Raw genomic sequence first — 18,498 nt, forward strand, 5'->3', positions numbered from 1 at the left:
TGTGTATATATATATCACCTTTGCATTCTTGGTATGAGTTTCACTTGATTGTGATATTATATTTGAGTTAATAGAATCTCCTGGGTAATATATTATATACTGTTTTTAGGAACTGAATGTTTCTATTCTCTAGAATGATTTCAATATACTAGTTACATGTTTCTTAAATATTTGTAGACTTTTAAAAATTGACCTTGTATTATTTCTTTTCTGGAGTTAATTTTGATGTTTTGTATTTCCCTACTTAATTACCTATAACATATAATCAGCTCTCTGACTAGCTGTGGTTTTGCATTTGTGAATTCAACCAACCACTAATTCAAAATGTTTAAAAAGGCTTCATTCAAGCTGGGTACTGGTGGTTCACACCTGTAATCCTAACTACTCAAGGGGATGATATCTAAGGTTCTCAGTTCAAAGCCGACCCAAGCAGGAAAGTCCATAAGACTCTCATGTCCAATTAACTGTCAGAAAACCAGAAGTGATCCTGTGGTTCAAAGTGGCAAAGCCTTGAGCAAAAGGAGCTCTCGACAGTACCTAGTCCCTGAGTTCAAGCCCTACAATGAACAACAGCAACCAAAAAGGCTTCATCCATAACTAGGTGTATTTTTGGTATCATATCTAAATAATACAGTATAGCAGCTGTTGGTGTGGCATTTATATTATAGTAATTACCTAATTACATTAATTCTGAGATGAATTAAATCATATCAGGAGATGTGTGTAGGTTATATACAAATGAAAATTCTGCCATTTTATATAAGGAACTTGTACATACCAACATGTTGGTATACATAGGAGCCTGGAACTAATCCCCTTCAGATGCTAAGAGGCATTCATTTCCTAAACCTAAGAAATGTATTTTCTTACAAGTTAATTCTTCTCAGACTTGATGCTTTTTTCTCTATGTTCATCTTTAATAATTTAGTTGTCTTTGTGTGTTTCTATTGCTTGATTAGTTTAACTAATCAAATAGCTAAGCTCCCTTTCCTGAGGAACATTCTCTAGTAGTTGCTCATGTGTCCTAAAGTTCACTTTTCAAATCACTTCACTGTTGCTTTTATCTTCACTATCTCCCTTGTTTCGAACTTTTTAAATTGAACACCTAATTACTTTCATTTTCCACTTGTCTTTCAAGGAAAAGTGCTCTATTTTAGCCATTTTTTTTCAAGGAAAAAATTCCTGGGAACTGTGTTCTTTGAATATCTGTATGTTTGAAATCATCTGTATGTTGCTTTTATGCTATGCTTGAACTATCCTTTGGCCAGAAATACAAGTCTTTAGTCATAGTTTTCCTAATTTTTTTGAAGACAGTAAATTTCTCCAATGTTGAATGTTGCCTTAGCAAAGTCTAAAGCCAACCTGATTTCTCGCCTCTCTCCCTAAGGCAATTTGATTTTCTGTCTGAATGATATCTTTGAAGTCCAGTAACTTTGTTAGGGTATGTTCTAGTGCTGATTAATCTTTGTTAGTTCTTCCTGGATGATGATGTGCTTGTTTAATTTTATAGATTCAAATCTTATATTTCAGAAGATTTTCCTAGACTTACAGTTAGATTTTTTTGTATGCTTGATTCTGTTGCCTTCCAAAAAATATTTAATTGAACCTTTATATTTCCTTATCTATCTCCTTCTTGCTTTAATTCTTTTCTTTTTTTTTTTCTTTTTGCCAGTCCTGGACCTTGAACTCAGAGGCTGAGCACTGTCTGTGCTTTCTCAAGGCTAGAACTCTACCACTTGAGCCACAGCACCACTTACAGTTTTTTTTCTATGTATATGGTACCAAAGAATCGGACCCCAGTCTTCGTGCATACTAGGCAAGCACTGTACCATTAGGTCAGATTCTTAACACTCATGACAGATTCATAACATTTTAATTTATAAAAGTCAGTAGCTTTAGGTACATTCCTTAACTCCTGAGCAAGTTTCTCTACTTGTTCAAGATTTTCCTTTGCAAGAATGTCTGTGTGGTTTCAAAAAGGAGTTATAGAGAATGTTACAGTTAGGTGTAAATCTCATCATTTTTCAAACAAGAAACGTGCTTTTGCTTTTTGAGGTAAATCATTTACTTGGAAAACTGCCATTGGCTACTTGAGATCTTCAGCATCATATTTTGGCATTTTTTTTCTCTTTCTGACTTAATTTTCGCTGCATTTGGCTGCTTTTATTTGTAAATACTAAGGTTCAGGGCATAGGTGTTTCCTGAATTCTTTGCCAGCGAGTTTTTGTTAGTTTGGATTTTGATAGTACAGGGCTTGGCACTCAGGGCCTCACATTCAGTAGGCTGATAAAGTTACACTGAGCCATAATTCCAGTCTAGCATTTTGTGGGCTAATTGGAGATGGAGTCTCAAGAATTTGCCCAGACTGATGTCCACTGTAGTCCTCACATCTGCGCCTTTTGTGTAGCTAGAATTGTGAGCATGAACTATTAGCTAGACCCTTTCATCTCCATTATGCACATTTTATCTTATATGTAGTGGGTATATTTACTATACCTTAACATGAAAACAGGCAGCTCGTTTGCCAGAATGCATTTTGACAAAAATCCCCTTTCTTCTGGAAGGTAGACTACTGTTGTGCCGTTGAACAATGGAATTGACCACTTTCAAAACTGAAATTCTTGATTGAATGTGAAAAAGTATCTTCTACTTTGAGACTCCAGGGTTACGTTTTTCCAGAGAATATTGGCCACTATTCGGCAGGGAGTTGGAGTAGGGATGGATCTCTACTCCAGTCTGTAAGGAGGTCATTGCAAGCTAGACTTCAGTGTTTCGACATGCTATTCTCTTTCCCATACACTTGGTGTTCCTCTTCTGGGTTCTTCTTAACTGGGCATCTGGAGTGGATAAGAGGGCCCTCTTCATTGCAGATGATGATCTCTAGTTCCTAGCCTCTGCCTGGGAGGCTGCTGGAAGATCCAAGTAGAGTCCTGGGTTTCATGCTGTTCCCTTTTGCTTTGTTTCTTTGATTCTTGTCCCTAAGCTACTTAGGGGCAGCAGATTTACTGAAGGGAAAAGTTCATAGAGCCTTGGAGCCTTGCCCTCAATCTCTCTCAGTAACCTTAGTTTCTCTCATCTTAAAGAATAAGAACAGCAAATGAAACTGAAGTAAGCAAAAGGAAAGTAATTTCTTAAGAACAAAAGTCAATGAAATAAAAGGTAAACAAGCAACAGAAGATCAGTGAAACCAACAGAATTTCAATCTGAGACTTACCCTTACCCAGACGGGAAAGTTCATGAGACCCCCCTCCTCAACATAAGCTGGCGTGGAGATGTGCACTTGTCATTCCTGCTACAATGCGAAGCCTAGAAGGCTTGTGGTCAAGACACATGCCTGTAATCCTAGCTACTCAGAAGGCTGTGATCTGAGGATGCTGCTGAGAAGCCAAACTGAGCGGGAAAGTCCAAGAGATTATCTCCAATAAACCATCAATATGCCAGAAGTGGGGCTGTGGCTCAAGTGGTAGTATACTCAGTGTCCAGGCCTTGAGTTCAAGCACCAGAAGAAGCCAAACAAATTACCCATAGGAACTACCACAGGGTCTAGACAAAAAAAGTTTATTATCCAAACTGCCAGCCCACATGTGGTGGAAAGGCACACAGAGAAAAGGGGTAACTCCAGGTAGAACTGAGGTGAATGAAGGGACAAGGTAGGAAGACGGTGTGACTACGGGATGAGTCTGTGACCTCGGAGTCTGAGAAATTCTCATGGTCCAAAGGAGACATGACTGGGGTGATTCAGGATGTCACCTCAGAGGAGGGGGAGGTAACTGCTCTCAGGTGTGCCGGTCACCTGGTTAATGCAGGTGCTGTGTGCAGACTTCTGGGGGAGGACATGTGCGGTCCTGCATGGAAAGCAAAATGGGGCAGGGGGAGTCTGCATTCAAACTGGGACAGAAAGCGGCCCTTTCCCAGGCAGACCTAACAATAATTAGTGCCCACAAATGGCTGGAGACATGGCTCAGTACTAGACTATCTGCCCAGAAGCTCAAGACCTTCAGTCCAAATTTGTATCAAGAATCAAAAGTAAATTAAAACCCACAGTAATGGAGATTGAGCAAAGGACACACAGAAAACAGCTGAGAGAATTCCTTGCAGAATCCCAGAACACAGAGGGAGCGTGTTTCCCTGAGTTACACCCAATCTGAAGTGTAGGACCTAAAGATGAAGCATAGACTGATGAAAGAATATTCCCAAGAGCAAATTCTGAGGAACAAATAGTAATGGTCTAGAACAGGGAGTCACACTGTAGAATCTAGAGTTTGTGCTGCTAAGAAATGTCTGGCAGTTTCTGGACAAGTGGAGTTCCCAAGAGGCTGTTGACTGATAACCTTTTCTCCATTAATAAGATGAAAGAAAAACAATGGTGACAGGAAGCAACCTCATTCATTCCATTAGCAGCCAATGGCATATGTTCCTTGCTGAATGGATGAATTTTATAGTTCTGGGAGAATAATTTTGGTTTTGTTTACTTGTTTGTTACCTTTATTTCCTATTCCCAATAAAATGGCTTAAGTTTTGTCTGAATTATTAGCATTTTTTCTACCACTTTAAGTTTAGATAAGGGATCAACAAAACACAACCCACGGTCTACATTAGTCACTAGGGTTTGCATTCAGTGCCTTGCTAGTTCTACTACTTAAGTCATTTCCCAGCCCTGCTTACTTTTATTTTAAGGATAATGTCCCCAGTTTGTGCCTGGATCAAAAATCCTCCTAATTAGTCTTTATATAGCCAAGATGACAAGCATGCCATACTATGCACAGCTATTGGCTGAGCTGGATTCCTTGTGCCTGGACTGGTCTTGAATGGCAGTCCCCCGATCTCCACCTCTGAAGTTTTGGGGATTATAGGCTTGAGCCACTATGCAGATTTGTTTGCTTAACTTTTAACTTATCCATTCAGATTCAAATATCACAGTGCTTTCATATGCAAAATAGCTCTCATTTAGTAGACAAATATATATAGTTTCTAATTTCCTTTTCCACATAATTTCATCCCTATAAAATATATTTATATTTAGAATATGTTATCCATTGCCTTATATTTCTCTAACAAAAGTTATATATAAATTAAAATTTAACTATAATTTCCTAAAATCCATAAATCTACATACTTATTTTTCCTTCAAATTGAGATACAGGATTTATACAATTAAGTTAAATAACTCACAAATTTTGGTAAATGATTAAATTTAAAAGGTGAACATTTATTAGATTGCATAGCTGTAGGTATATAGAACTTATTTTCAGAATGAATAGTTTAACATCCATTCAGTTCCTCTTCATAATTTTTATAGATAGAAGAGCTCAGATTGCTTTTTTTTTTTTTTCTTGTAGTTCTAAGGTTTCAACTCAGGACCTGGGCACTGTCCTTGGACACTCTTTTTTTTTTTTTCTCAAGGCTAGCACCTTGCCACTTGAGCCACAGCACCACTTCTGGCATTTTCTGAGTATGTGGTACTGAGGAATCGAACCTAGGGCTTTGTGCATGCTAGGGGAGCATTCTACCCTTAGGCTACCCTCCTGGCCCTGTAAGTGCTTTTTCACAGGTAAAGATGACAGGAAATTTTTGTCACCAAAGACTCCAAAATTCTTTCAAATTATATGTCAAAAATCATACAGTAGTATGATTAAGTCCTCCAATTTTGTTAAAACCAAGAATTGAAACTCATGCAATTTTCCAAGTGTGTGTGTGTGTGTGTGTGTGTATTGCAGAGTATTGAGAACCATTCATTTTCTACATTTTTGGTAATCTTGCCTCAAAATTCTTTTCAAGACATTAAATTACTGCTATTTTCATTATGTTGAAAGAACTTGTATCTACAGCTTTAAGATTTTTTTTCTATTTTTCCAGTCCTGATCCTGGGCACTGACCCCAAGCTTCTTTTGCTTAAAGCTAGCACTCTACCACTTGAGCCACAGCACCACTTCCAGCTTTTTCTGTGATGAATTAAAGATGACAGTCTCACTCCTGCCCAAGCTGGCTTCAAACTGCAATCCTTAGATCTCAGCCTCCTGAGTAGCTCAGGCATGAGCTACTGGCATCTGGCTTTAAAGGTTTTTTTCAAAGAACAGCATAAATTATTTTTTCTGCACAAGGTATGATTATGCTGAATTTTAGTTTTCTGTGCATCTTGAAATGTCTCTTAAAGGCATGACAGGTGGACAATTTGATTCTTACCAAAGATAAGCTACCAATTCATTTGATGGTTGAAAAGGAGCATGTTTATACTTTTGTGTTGATATTATTAGAAAAGTGCATCAATCTCTGGAATAGAAGGATTATCCTTAGTTAAATAAAATTGGTTATGTAAAATTTAGGGGATCATGTTCTAGTATATGTTTTGGGAACATTTTATCCTACACCTGTACAAAGGTACATATTGTAGTTTTCAGGAGGCACTTTAAACTGCTATGTGGAAAATAATGGCTAAAGGGAAGCATTGTGCCATCAATAAAGGAAGAATTTAGGAAATTTTCATAATAATTGTTACTATGCATATTATTTCCAATGGAATCTAGAACATTTGCAGTGTTAGAACAAAAACCTAAATAAATCTAAATAATTACATGGTGAAAGGAATAATTGAACAACATGTGGTTTGCTAGCAGCAATGAGGACATATATGCCCATAATCTTTGGCAAAAGCAAATAAAAAATAATCCAGGTGTTGGTGAGTCATGCCTGTAATCCTAGTTAATCAGGAGGCTGAGATCATAAGATTTTTATTTGAAGCTACACTTGTCAGGAACACCTGTAAGATGCTTATCTCCAATAAACTACCATTGTTCAAGTGATAAGAGCACCAGCCTTGGGCAAAGTGGATAAGAGACAGGCACCTGATCCTTGAGTTAGCCCCAGTACAGCACACACACAAAAATTAATAAAAGTGTTTGTCCATCTAGTTTAAGTATTCAAGAAAATATAAATCCCTAACTTAAGGGCTGAGGCATGGCTTGAGCAGTATAGTGCCTTCTTAGCAAGCTTGAGGCCCTAAATTCAAACCCCAATACAGCTAAAGCTCTAATGTAAGTATGTTTTCTATCTCCAGATGTAACATTACTCTTCTGTGCTCATCGGAAATCAGTGTGGAATTGTTAATTTCCTCTTCCTCCATACTGATAAGCACCTGCAAAGCACCAGGGCATGGATGAGTGAGAATATTATCCTGCAGGCTCCATCAGTGAGATTGCTACAAATTCAGAGTCTTGTGTAAGTTGATTTATAATCTTAACACTCAAATTCTTAGATTAATGGCTATATGGATAAGGTAAATTCTGTCATATGTTGTCCCCAACATGCTCACTCAAGAATCTCCCTTAGGGACAATGTCTTCCTTGGCAGTAGTTATAAATTAGAAGAAGCGAGAACAGTAAACAAAATTGTCATCTTTATTACTTTCATCTACATTGAATTCAGAACATGTGAATGCAGGCAAAAATCCATTTCTAATAGCTTCATTCAATCTTTGTTCTACAGAATTAAACTTTATCAAATATATTACAAAAGAGTTTTGATTTTTTAAAAATGCCCATGACACCATCATACTCCTAAGGTTGTTTTTTCTTTGCCTCCACTTTATTCTCAGTGGACCAACATGGGTAGAGGAAGCATATTTATCAGCCCCTACTGTTCTGTAGCCAGTATAGGGAGGGGCTCGACACTGACACCAATTTCCTTAATGAGGGAAATGATGTTATCCTCCATGGTGAATTGTGCAAAGTGAAAACACAGAAGATACAGGAAAGTGGGGAGATGGAGGCCATGGTATAGGCAATGCCATTCTAGTCAGTGGATGAAGTAAGGAGTTCCCCCAGTGAGGACTTTGCTTCCTAGGGAAGGGCCAAACACATTGGCTGCTGCTAAGGAAACCCAATCTTCACAAATAAAAGACATGAGCTCTGCTGTGGACTGCTGCTGCTCACCAATAGAGTCATTGAAAACGAAAATGGGGGAAACATAAAATATCTCAGCCTCAAGTGTGTTTCTGGCAATGAGCTTTTGAAAAGAATGTATATGGAAGTTGAAAATATGGAAACTGATTGCCCTTAAAAGTATCTGATGCTTGCATATCCCTTAAAACAAAATAAAACAAAACCCTTTGCCCCTGGAGTACAAAATCTCATGTAAGATTAGCAATGTGGAATAGCGAACTATAGAAAACAGTAAAATTAAGCAAATGCAAGTGAATGAGTAAAAAAGTTTAGAAGGGAGGGCTGGGAGTTTGGCCTAGTGGTTAAAGTGCTTGCCTAGCATACACAAAGACTCGGGTTCAATTCCTTGGTACCACATACATACAAAAACCCAGAAGTGGTGCTGAGGCTCAAGTGGTAGAGCTCTAGCCTTGAGAAAGTCCAAGGACAGTGCTCAGGCCCTGAGCTCAAGCCCAGGACTGGCCAAAAAAAAAGATTAGAAGGGAAATAGTTATGAAAGAGAAAACAAGGAATTCAACATAGGAGTCTCAAAGAAGGCAATAATGAGTAGGAGAAATATGTAAAGAGAGAATTAGGAAAACTTTCCTAAAATAAAAGGAAATGACATTGCTAGGAAATACTGAATCACAACAGTCAGCTTAGAGATGTATCCTCATACATTGCTCACCTACAAAGAGTTCTTTGGGAATGCAAGCAAACAAAATCTCTTATGTAATATTGAGTATTAAAGTGACTAAAAGACAACAGGAAATACTTTCTTAAGAAGTATTTCCTATCAATCACCATGATATTGTACTTTTTCAAATATGCAAGAAAACAGGAGACAGTATTATTTCATTGAATTTTTTATTATAATATGCATTTTAATTACTTAAGGGAAAACTACAGAAAAATAATCTGATGGTTTTCACTGAATCTATTTAACCGCAAAAATAAACCAATATTTGTGTGGACTAATGTCAGGAAAAAATATAAATATATGAGTCAAGACATGAGAGTAGAATAAAATAATGAAAGGAATGGGAATACACACAAATGCTCTAAGTACAACAAATCTTTTAAAAAATAAATATCAGATATAATCTAATTATAGACATATGGTCACAATTATATTTTAACTTTTAAGGAACTAAAATAGCAAAATACAGACTATAAGTGAATATTGGTGTTAAATTCACATATAAACACAAATATACTTTTATTAAAAAAGAACAGCAGGGCATTGATAGCTCACGCCTGACATCCTAGTTACTCAGGAGGCTGAGATCCAAGGATCATGATTCAAAGCCAGCCAGGCACTGAAGTCCATGAGATTCTGATCTCCAATTACCACCAGAAAACCGAAAGTGGCACTGTGGCTCAATGTGGTAGAGCACTAGCCTTAAGCTGAAGAGCTTAGGGACAGCACTCAGACCCAAAGTTCAAGCCCCACAACCAACTGAAAACAACAACAACAAAAAAAGACAAAGAAACAGAATAGTACTAGCACTCAGAACCTAACCAGTGTCCTTATACATAAAAGTTTCCCAAAAGCACCCACTGTACCGACTTCAATTGAACATAGTAGTTTTTTATTGAAAAATTTATTAACATTGATTTTTATATCATTTCAAATTACATGTTTAACAAAAGTATTCAAGAAAGAATCTCTATACACAATCACTGGCACTTAGATTTTAGAACATAATCAAAATTAGGCTGAGGGTTTGTATGTCATAGATACATATTAATCTATGTAGTAAAACATTATGTCTATAGAGTCATACGTTTTTATGACTCTGTAGTTGTGTTTATATTTCTAGTACCATGTCCATAGCACTGGGTATGCAACTTTGAGTCCTCGCTCTTGTACTGTTTGGATCTAATAGCCACATATTAAGGATACCATGAGCCTTTTGTTCCTTTGGTTTTGACTTGTCTCACTCAACATGATTCGTGCTAGATTCATCCACTTCCCTGCAAATGCCATTATGAACATAGTAGTTTTTGTATGTTATACAGTAAGATTTATATACTGTGACAGATTTATTTCTTTTACTCAATATTATGTCTTTGAGAATCATTCATGCTATTTATTGCATGTAATAATATTGATTCATGATTACATACAATATGCAATTATTTGAGTATATCACAGCTACTCTACTATTGATGACATTTAGATCAGTTTTAGTAAGTGGCTACTTTGAAGAATTCTTCTATGAACATTCTTGTATTTGTGTTTTTAATGAGTATCAGATATGCCTACTTGGTAATAAGTATCTGAGGGAAAATATAATGTGTTTGGTTTTGCGAAAGTATTGACCCTGTTATATAAAATAGAAACTAAGCCAGGCATTGGTAGCTCACACCTGTAATCTTAGCTACTCACGAGACTGAGATCTAAAGATCATGGTTCAAAGCCAGGCCTAGGCACAAAAGTCCAAAAGACATCTCCAATAAACCACCAGAAAACTGAAAGTGGCACTGTGGTTTCAAGGGTAGGACTGTAGCCTTGAGCTGAAGAGCTCAGGGACTGTGCCCAGGCAGAGTTCAAACTGACCAAAAAAAAAATGGAAACGATCCTGATGCACCAAAAATAATAGCGTATGAGAAAAGGGGGAATAGTAGATTGTATCTCATATTTGCAGATGAAGAAAATTTTATTTTAAAAATCTTAGGGCAGTAAAAAAATAACTTAGCTTTACATAGAAGTAATTCTGGAATATCTCTCACTAAACCCGATCTAAATGTATACCCTAACTCAATTTTCTTTTATCCAAATCCTAGAAATATCCTCAGTCACTTGATCGACCATTCAACAGGAAGGCAGTGAGTCAGAGGAAAGTTGAAATGAAGTGGACAGTGGTCTTAACTAACCAGATATGGAACTGAGAGTTCAGTATCTTAACAGCTCCAAATTTTACCAAAAAAAAGTATGACTGTTTAAACACTTTGGCTAGGATCTCAGAAATCCTGGAGCCAGTGTGGATCTGAAACATGAAGATGTCTCCATCATCCTGGAGACAAAGCGAAGAGAATAGAATAAAAGGCAGACTTAAGCACGGCTCTGCTATTTAGGACTGATGGAATGCCAAGTAGTAGTCATTACTCAACTGTGGTAAATGACTCTTGTCTGAACCCCAGAAAGCAGAGTTATTTGAGTGGATATTTATTTAATTTTCCCCAAGGATGTACACTACTAACATCATTTTGAAAGCATAGGAGGAAAGTTAATTCAAGACACTGTTGTTGCCTTAGAGCTTCCTGAGTTAATATGGAAGCATTTTCAAGATACAGCACATAGTAGAAATGTATATATGGTAAAAAAAAAAAAAAAGAAAAGGTAGACAACAGGCAAGATAGGTGATAATCCCTCCCATGTAAATATAATGCTATTGATAGAGTTGCTTAAATGTGACGGGTAAGCTGAAGCTGGACCTAGATCCTTGAGTGATGAACTTGGAGACAGGAAAGGTCTCAGTGATTGGAGAGACAGCTCTGTCGCTGGCATGAAGCAGCTGTTGCCTTTTAAATCTTCTTTGAAGCCCTTTTCCATCTCTTAAATAGGGCCTCACTGATTTATCAATGTGAGTGTGGATTTAGTATATATTCCACTGAAAAGAATCAGTATGAAAATGAATTCGAGGAATTATTTGGTCCTGCTTTCTATTCCACATGACCCTTGCCCTCTAGGCCTCACCTGGGATTATGTTTCAGGCCACTCTTAGGCATTTGCAAATAAAACCAGGCTGCTCTGGGCACGCTTGTGAGGGGATGCTGAAGTCTCACACTGTTGGCCTAGAGATTGATGCTGTGTGTGCATGCCTGAGCCAATACATCCCTTTTGATCTATTTCTAAAGGCAGCTTTTGCCGCTTGCTTCAGGTGATTGATTAAGTTAGGGTCTTTTTCAGGAATTCTCTCCACTCATGACTCTTCATGGGCTTACAGTGAACCCTGCCAAATTCTACTCTCCTTTTATGCTAGAGAGTGTTCTGTACCGTGTGAGCAAATGAAAACTGTTCCCAATATGCAACCAGTTACCCAGTTCTCTGTGTGCCATCAGTTACCTTAGAATTCCTGTTTTGTGTTCTGCATGGTACATGCCCCCTCTTATCACATCATCAGTCACATTTCTAGTGAGGTTTGGGCCTCAATGTTAAGAAGTAGCTTTGCATTAGAACGTTCTCTCTCTCCTCTCTCCTCTTCCCCACTCTCATCTTGGCATTAGAATCCTGGGGAATCAAGGGTGAGAGCATTTGTTTTACAACAAGCTAGGACACGTGTTTGTAATGTAAGTGGACTCATGCGATCCTCTTCAGGCTACAGCTGGAGAAGGGGACTTGGGTGTGATGGGTCTTAGGGGAATAGAGATCTGAGGTGTTTCAGAACCTTCCAGCCTTCCTGTCAGGCAGACCTGATTGCAGCTCCACCATCCCAGCATGAAGTTTACTTCTGAGAATAGAGTTAGAGTTTCTGCGCTGCGTGAGTGCTGAGCTCAAGTACAAGCATGTCCCTATTTCTGAATGTGTGTCCCCCCTGCTGCCTCCATGCCTTACAGGGTCTTTCCCAATGTGCCCTATCTTGTAATATGAACAATACCTGACCTCAACAAATGTCCTGGTCATCTTCTGTGGCCCTCTAAGACCAATACCTGGGACTTTGTTCACTGCAGATTAAGCCTCCAAGGTCTCTGGCCCTTAGCTGAGGTCATGTCTAAATGTTCAGCCCAGTCTTGGTTGTGCTGCAAAAATAGAAGCTAGGGCAAAAGCAGTAATGATGCCCATCTCTTAGGAATTTCAGGACCTTTCAAGGACTAGAACCAGGTAGGCTGGATGGCAGGCCACTATCCTCCCTCTGTGTTGTACTCTTCCAACCTTGCAAGACTTGATTTTTGCTTAAGGGAACTAGGAGTTTTCATTTTTAATTAGTGGCCTAACCTAGTGGCTTCTAACAACACCTAAGAGAGCAAGCAACCAATACAGGTGACTTAACACCACAATTGTGAAGTCATTAAAAGGTTAGGTAATGTGCGCAATGACAAAATCTTTCCTTCCTCTGACTACATGCCCTGAACTAAACTTATTTTTGTGTTTCTGCCTACTTCCTAGCTCTGGAATTTGACATTTCTGTGACATAAATATTTGCATTCCCACCAAACAGACACATTTTCAGACTGATCCTGGCCTGGCTCATTGGCAGGGCCACAGCAGAATGTGCCCAGGGCACTGCCACACTAGTTGGAAGTCCAAGCACCAAAACCTACTGGCCTCCATTCTTGTTAGTCACTCAGGGTGGGAGGCACATAATTAGGATGGTCCTGTACATTCCAAAGATGGGACCCAAATGGAAAATAGAGGGAAGGGAAGGAGGTCTCAGGTTTCTGTATTCAATGTGGCCAGAGCCTGCCACTGTTGTCATCAGGCCTGACTCTCCTTGCCTCTGTGCTTTAGATCTCTGTGCCTGTGCTGTTGGCTTTTGCTACTGCAGAAGGGCAAACACAGAAGCAGTGCCATATCTCAGAATTGAACTCTAAATGGGCAGACAGTTATTGCTCATGCTTAAAAGAAACCAAGTCAACTCCATGTAGCACAGTTTGAGTTAAAAAGGATTTTTAAAATGCAAACTATCAACTCAACTGAATTATAATATAGAACTAAAAAAATTATACAATATTTAAATGATGCACTATATGTCTGAGGATCAGATCTATTGGAATGAAATTTTTTGTTATGCAGATGGGAGATATTCAGGGAGCCAAACTAAAGCTTGTAGCCATAACAGAGCTGTTCATCATTCAGCAAACCAATTTATATTGAGCGCTTAAGTAAAAAAATAGCTTTTTCTCCCAGAAATTAAATAAATCATGATGCTCTTTTTCCTCTCAAAAGAAAAGGCAAACATAGAAATCCACATGTAGGAAGGAGAATGGCACTTATACTACTCTGGGCTCCAGGAAAGAGGAACCATCTGGTCTTGGAAAGGAAATGGTCCTTGGGTATCTAATAAACCCATTCTCCTGCTGCTGGGACCTTACCCTGGTCATTGCCTTTCCCACCTCACAAGCACAAAACCTCTGTTGAAAACAGATGCTCACTTTGCCAAACAGGAAAGGCAAATAGTAGATGGTAAGAAAACAAAACAAAAGAAGGGCATGCTCTGAGCATCTTTTCCCTATTATATTTTGTCTTCCAAATGAAGCATCTTTACATGCAAATCCATTTTTTGTATATTTTGACTGATTGCTGGCAAGATAGAGAGACATAAATATTTCTGGAAATGGACATGGCATAAACATATCATTAACTAAGCTGCAATTGTGTGTGTGTACCCACATGCGCATGTGTGTGCCTGTTTGCATGTTTTGAAGAGGTGTTTATGGTGAATTCAGTCAAGGGGACCCTTCTTTCCACTCTGATCAACAGTCTTTCAGGACTTGAGCATCATGCCTAGAAAGGAGAGGCATGAAGTAGTCTCATCACTAAAAAAAAAATCAGATTTTAAGCATTAATTAAGTTAGAAACCCACCATCTGCACACTCACTCATAAGTCTTCTGATCATCTTTCTTAATTTTTAAATGTATGAAGTGTGTCCCCCACAATGCTGATGTTACATTAGAAATTCCAGCTGTTGCTAAACTCATCTTAACATCCTTACGAGAAAGACTTGGCCATTGTGAGGGGGAAGGTGTTTCTGACCTCATAGTCCAGCAGAACCCAGGTCTGTAAAATACATGTGAACAGGCCATTGTGACTTTTTCCTTGGCTTTTTAAAAATCAGGCCTCATCCCATGGAGGTTCAGCTCTAGCACAGAAGGATTGCGTGTAAAGACATTAGCAGCTGAGTTGAGATGGGAATGTTTTCACGTCTGGGATATATTGCTTTGTCTAACAAGCTGCCCCAGCAGGCTTCCAATTGTGGTGTCTCCAGACCCTCCCAGCTGCACGGGCTGATTGACAGACTGTGGGCAGATGTGGTGCCAAACTCCAATAAAGAGAGGGCCTTGGGAAAATATAAGGCAATTATTGATGGGCAGCAATCCACTAATCAGACAATTTCAAAATTAATCCCATATTCCCTTACTGTATTAGCTTTCTTTCTTGTTTGTATTTATATAGCAAATTCATGACTTCAGTGAAAATTCTTCCCTCCAGCCCAATTATATCTCTCAGAGGGCATTAAATTAAAAAACAAGAGATATTGAAAGTGGCTTGCAATTAGTTTCTTTCGTTAAAGGTGCTGTATGTACCTAGTGACAGTGGGGTTTGTAACAGAATGCATAATAATGAAAGTAAACAGTCTTAGTTTTTCCTCTTCTTGACAGGATGAGGGGCTGGTAGGGATAATATGCCTGACATTATTCTAGACCAAAGATAATGGGCTAAATAATTGTGATTTGAGTCAAAACTGATTAGATTTGCATAAAATCCTACCCAAGTATCTTAACAGGCTGCGAACATCTCAAGACACCACGCTCTCCTCCTAGGTGTAGTCCATCCTGGTGTCCTCTAACAGTGCTGGGTCTCAGAATTCAGGATTTGAGCCAGGTGCTGGTGGCTCATGCTTATAATCCTAGTATCTCAGGATTATAATCCTATAATCTCAGGAGGCTGAGATCTGAAGATCACAGTTCAAGTCCAGCCCAGGCAGAAAAGTCCATGAGACTTTATCTCCAGTTAGCCGGCAAAAAGTCAGAAGCAGAGGGGTGGCTGAAGTGGTAGAGTGCCAGCCTTGAGCAAAAAAGCCTAGAGAATTTGAGGCCCTGCTCAAAAAAGGAGAAGGAACAGGAGAATGAGGAGGAATTATTCAAGATTTTTACAATAGAATCACTCAGAAAACCAGGCTAGTTTCCATTCCAGGTTTTACACACAGTATAGTTTTCCAAGTAGTAAATGATAGAAGGCTTTTAAATATGCACAAAGCAATTTCACATATTTTGCAGTTGTTTATTATAGAAGTCAATCTTAACTATCTCTACATTCCTATCATCTCCTTTTCCCCTCTTCCTCACCCCTGGTTTTGGTTGGGTTTAGGAGACCTACGACAGATGGAAATCTCCTTTTGTTCACTGTAAAAATTGCTTCTGCAGAATGTTTCCTGATTGTATCATTTTACCACCTAAACTAAATAAAGCCAAGGGCCAGCACAATCCAGAGAGGTTGCAAATGGCCAGAGCCTGGAGATTGCAACTGAATCCCACCTGGTCTTCAGTCTTGGCAGTGTCTCTTCCCATAGTCCCTACAAATTTAGCTATGTTGCAATCTGATCTTAAGTCCTGTGATTTAGCAGAAGGGATTGAGGCTGCTCTGGTCCAATCTTAACACTCAACAGTTTCTAGTCTCATATGATACTCTTCCCATTCTGATTCTGGCCAGTTCGTTGTGGCTATCGTTGTGGCTAGTTGAGAGATACTCAACACTCAGAACTCTACTTTTCCCTTTTATGCCTACAGTGGTGTTAGTAATAAACCATGAAGCTTCTTTCTGGAAATAGTCTTAGCATCTTATCTTTGAATCTAGGGTCTGAATGAATGAAGAATTGGGGCATACAGTCAGCAGCATCATTGAGAACAGGCCTGGTATAACACAGCTGAGAATAGTGCTAAGGGCTTCCTATTCCAGATGTTGAGGTGGGGAGTGAGAGAAAAGAATGAAGAAGAAAATCAAAACTGAGTGGAGAATATGCAGAATGGAAAAAGAAATCAAAAGTCTAGCCCAGAACTCTACCTGGCCAAGACCACGGTCCTCTCCCAGATGCAGTCCTGTGGCTCACTTCTCTGAGTCTATGCTAGTGTTGCCAGTGGCTGTCATGAGTATTACTCTCTCTAAGATGAAGGTCCTGATGCCTAATTTCTCTTTCTCCAACTATGGCCTGCCTCCCAAAGTCTTTACCACCACCCAGTAGCCTATTAAACTATCAGTAAAGTATCCATCATGTAATTAAGCCATCCGTAGACTAATTTATTCACAAGATCAGAGCCCTGTGGCCTCACTTTCCAAAGGCCCCACCTTTGAACACTACTACATTGGGGACCAAGATTTGAACACATGAGGTTTGAGGGGGATGACATTTCAGATCTAAATCATAATACTCCTCATTGTTGGACTTATTCCTACTGTTTGTTTCTGTGCCCATTAGATATTGCATTTTGCTGGTGTACTGACCTCTAGGAAGCAACTATGCCACAACAGACACATGTAGTTCCACATCCCATCCTTTTCTCATCTACCCATGATCATGCAAAGAGGTGGATTGCTTAGGAAGAGATTGAGATAAAGCCATGCCTTTATTAGATTGTTTTCCTTTGTGATGCTAACCTGTGGAGGGGACATCTCAAGTATGGCAAAGGTAATGCAGAATATGAATTTTCCTTTTGTAAAAAAGATAATTCAGGCACATGATTCACATCCATAATCCCCACACTCAGGAGGCTGAGGTAAAATGATTGAGCTATATGGTAAGACCCTATCTTTAAAAAAAAATTGTAAGACATGAAAAAAAAAGAAAAAGTAAATGCCTTGGTTAGTTTAGACAAGTCAGTATCATATGAGCATAATAAAACTCATTGAGTAGGTGCTGGAGATTCAATAGCAAGTTTAAAACACTAACGAGCCCCCGTGTACAAGAATGAGCTTAAGTGTTTTAAGCAGCCTAAGAGATGGAAGGAGGCTGATAGACAGAAATCATGAAGATCAGATTGACTTTATTTAAGTGAACAGGAATTAGATACTTCTGAAGACAAAGAAGGCTACAGGAATAATTTGTGACAAAGTCACTGCAGGGCTTCAGACAGAGGCTGGACCAAAGTTTGGCAAGGATGTGCCTCAGAACTTGGGTTTTACTTGAAAGAATCAGTGACCTTAAGGTCATTTTCAACTTTAAGAAAAATGACTTGGTGTGATACAAAAATATGCAACAAGGCTATTATTGAGGCTCTGAGTTTTAGCACAAAAAGAAAGAGAAAGAAAAAGGGCATGGAATGGGAAGGAAGAGGAGGAAGAGGAAAGGAAAAGGAAAGCGGAAAAGGAAAATTCAACAAATGTTTCCCAAATGCCTCCTGCCAGCCAGAGCTGTGTGGGATGCGGAGTGTGAATGAAACTGCTTTCTAGGGTAGCTCACAGTCAGAAGAGTTCTGCCTGAGTTTGCCAGTGGTTTTTGTAGAGTGAAGAAATGGGTTTTATAATTTTTATTTGATTTAGCCCTTAAGTTGTTAACACCTCCAGTGTAGGATCTGGGGAGAGGGTTGTCTATAAATATTAGCTCCCAAAGTCGAAACGACTCTTTCATCTCAGCAGATTTAATTAAGCTGTTGATTAGACAAGGATCAACACCTCCATCTGTAACAAAAGACACTGTTGGCAAAAGATTCCATCAGGGCCATTTCTCCTGCAATTTGGAACATTAAGGAGGACAGAACCCTGGCCACCTGGGCATCAGAGGGATAGGTTTTATGTCACACTGTCCCTCCGCCCCCACCCAGGGCACATACATGCAGGGCCCTAGTAAGGGTGGAAATCATGCAGCCCACAAGCCCTTACCATCTCTGTAATATACACAGTGTTGAGCAACAGACAAATTC

The sequence above is a fragment of the Megascapheus bottae genome, chromosome 7 (genome assembly GCF_031878675.1).
Source record: "Megascapheus bottae isolate mThoBot1 chromosome 7, mThoBot2.hap1, whole genome shotgun sequence".
NCBI classification, from domain to species: domain Eukaryota; kingdom Metazoa; phylum Chordata; class Mammalia; order Rodentia; family Geomyidae; genus Megascapheus; species Megascapheus bottae.